We start from the raw sequence: 3628 nt of genomic DNA, 5'->3' as shown, positions 1-3628 counted from the left end.
TGAGCTAGCTTGTATACCAGAGTAAGTGATGCTATGGCAACACGGGCTGTGCATGTCCGCCCAGAACCCAGGTGACTGCTCAGGCAGCTAGATCGTGCTAGAAACCTGTGCTTTCCCTGCTCCAATTCCTGAGTTAGCTAGATCAACTATCGCTCGGGTGTGTCAACAGGAGCTGCAGTCACACCCTGCGCTTGCAGTGTAGACATCCCTTCAGTTTCAATGGTGACTTCTCTTGCGTGGACCCAGGAGATTGTGGGAGAGGAGCCCTTTGCTTATTAAAAAGAGAGTTCTTTTAACTCAGGAAACTCCTTTTTTCAAAATTTCCATCATTCCAAACCTCTGAGAGGATGGGGACAAAATTACAACGAAAAGAGACATGGAGAGAAGGAGACACAGGACGAGAGCTTGGCATGGGTGTGTGGCAAAGGTTAACTGTATAGAGCAGGTGTTATACAAATACAATAGCATTAGTTGTCAAAAGGGCACACCACAGGGCTCAGTTCTGCAAGGTTGCACCTTCGAAATTCAGGGGCAAATTTGTGCATGCTCAGCTCAGGCCTCTTAGAGGACAAGGAGGAAAATGTTTGGCAAGGAATCCCGGTTACTCTTATCAACTGCTTGCTTATGTCAGACAAAGCCCAACGCTAAGCTTCGGTGCCCACCGCTGGTAGATTCTGGCATCGGTGCTGTCCTTAAGGACATAGGAGTGGTTTTCGCAGATCAGTCCAGTCGCAGAGGACAATACTTTCACACTTCACGGGGAAAAAACACCTCACTCCCACTTCAGTAGGGTCAACAATGCCTCTGACCAGTTGTGAGTGTGTGTGTGTGTATGTCGTCTCAATTATATGAACCCACGTGAACTTGCAGAACGCCTAGTGGGTCAGGCAGGGGAAGACTCCCGTTAATGACAGAAACAACAGGCTGTGTCTGTAGACCACAAGGCTCCCAGCTGGTCAGCTGCAGTAACATGGAGGCCCGTGGTTGGGGGATTCTACTGATGGAGGAAGCCTTCCCTAGTGTCTGCCTATCACACACCAAGGTGCACACTGCATTATAAAGCGCAGGGTAGCAGAAGTTCCTGGCTGTTGAAACCCAACAGAAACAGCATTCCAATAAAGCCTGTCATCCGCCAAAGGCTGGTCCGTTTCCACCCCATAGGCACCTTGGAACAAAATGCTCTGGAGAAGTTCTGCACGCACATCAAACTGTGCAAAAGGAGCAAAGGGTTGGGCTCGATACACACAGTGAAAATCACATGTCCCCACTGGAAGCAAACTCTGGGAAGATCATGAGCAAGCCTCCTTTCCCAGGGTTGGACCCTGCTGGATGTGCAGATTCTTAGTCAGTTTCCCCAGGAGTGGTGGTGTTGGGGAAAGCACTGGTGCGGAGGAGCTCTGTGCTTACAGAGTCCTGCCAGAACAGCCAGACTGCCTCGTCCCATGTGACATGGCTGGAAGTAATTCTGGTCTATCGAGCCCTGGTCTAGACAGATCCTAAGACACTACGCCACCGATCCATTTAGGGGCAGGATCCAATACTAAAAGTGTCCTGCACTTAAGACAAAAATTCTCCTCTCAGATCTACATGGCCTTGGATGGGTTGTCAGCAGAGATTCAGAACCTGGGGACCTCGCAATCTAAAAGCATCAGCTTCTACACTCATTACCAGGAGACAGTCGCAGATTCATAACCTTCTTTATGTGGACCAGTCATGAGACAGGCACAAAGACCCCCACTCTGAATATGGTTTACAGCTGCACACTGAATTTTGCCTCCAGCATTCTGCTGTATGCACGGCTGCAGATCTCCCACCCATGTAATAATGCCAGCTTCCCCTGATTTCCTCCAAAACCAAAAACATCAGTCCCAGACTGGCTAGAAACTCAGGCTCCTGGCCCCTTTGACAGGTCTTTGAACCTCAGCAAAGCTGACCCAAGTTTCAAGTTTCGTTATGAAAATTCTATAGTGCGCCTGTCCATATCTGCTATTGAAATCTGAGAGGAGAATTTTGCCCTCTACACTCAGTTCTAAGGAGAACTCTCCTTTTGATTTCCCTTGATAGTTTCCTTCCTAAATTTCAGCAGATGTTTAGGGAGATTGGGCTGGTTCTATGATATTGCTACCCCTTTATTAAGCCTTAACCAGAGCTCTGAAGTTAAGACTCACCTATCAAAAGCTCTGTGCCAAGCAGGGTCTTTTTTTGTTTGTTTTGTTTTTTTAAATAACACTTCTTGGAAGAAACCTGCAAAAAATGGAAAACATTCTCCATCTGCATCTGAATGTGTAAAAAAACCCATCACTCCTCAATGATATAGCACATCAGTGACACATCTGCCATGAATAATTCATGCCCATTTATTATGATGTTTTTATCATCCTTGTAAAACTCTTCAGTGATAGGTACTTTTATTTGCATAGACTCCAAGTTGGTTCCCTGCTTTTGTTCCTACTCCAGTGCGAGCAGGATGCAGTTTCTCCTCCATGGATGTTACAACCAGTCCACTACCCTCCCCCCGATTGAGAGGGGAATTCATTCGCTGTCTTCATTCAATCCTGAGCTTCTTCCCTCCTTGCTCCACAAATGAACTTGCCAAAACCTTAACAAGAAACAGAATTGGAATCATTATACACGCTGCCTAGATTATGCTACTGGAAGGAAACTTATTTTTTTAATTAAGTTCTTGCGCTCAGTACTTAGATCTTAGTACTTAGATCTGATTAATTAAACAGCTTCCCATCTCCTGTGCATATTTGGCCCCTCATTTTGAAATCGCTCCAGTTCTCACATTCGCTGTGAGACCTGACTAGTGTAACAAACAGGATAACACTTAAAGGAAATCTCGAGCTTTGTTTATGGAAACCTGCTGACCTTGTTTCCAGCAGCAAAGTCTCTGGATCCTCTGTAGTGCATTCTGCAGTATTATTAAGTCAAGAATCCCATGAATCTGTCTGACCCTGCTTAGCTCACCAAACTGTCTAGCGTGGATTTAAAGCCAGAAAGAGAACCCAGGGGGCAGGTGGTAGGAAGAGAGAGTTAGCATCAGACTGGCCTGTTGAATGGTCCCAGCCTTTGCATTTCTGAATAGCCCTTAACAAGAGATGAATCAGGCACTCTGGCTGCCTGTGTTCTAGGCACTGATTCTCCAGTGATGCCATGGGCAGTATATTCCAAACTAAAACTGCATCGGCCATTTTAAAAAATCCACTCACCTATCATCTTCATCTTATGACAGGAATAATTATTTCAACACAGGGCATTTACCTTAGGATTAAAGGCTGGTTACATCTCTGACTCACTGGATCGTTCCAGGCTGTCATTAATTCCTAAGAAGTGTCCTGCACCGAGCATCAAACCAACCAAACAACTGAAATCCAAAAAGCAAGTGAACGAGGAGCTGTAACGAAAGCAAATACGGCAAATCAGGTAAACCGAGCCAGATGGTGCCATTGGATAAATACGCAAAACGCCAGTCCACGCAGGACTTCTGCAGTGGAAATGCCGGCATGGACACTAACTCTTAGATATAAGCGCTAGCTCAACCTGAAGTTATGGGTTTGATGCAAGAATTACTGGGTGAGGCTCTCTGACTTGGATTCTGCAGGAGGTCAGACTAGATGATCAAAAT

This window comes from Emydura macquarii, unplaced genomic scaffold (genome assembly GCF_026122565.2).
Source record: "Emydura macquarii macquarii isolate MOO-44397 ecotype Brisbane River unplaced genomic scaffold, CSIRO-AGI_Emac_v2 contig_1253, whole genome shotgun sequence".
Taxonomy (NCBI): Eukaryota; Metazoa; Chordata; order Testudines; family Chelidae; genus Emydura; species Emydura macquarii.
Note: the sequence above shows the minus strand (reverse complement) of the source record.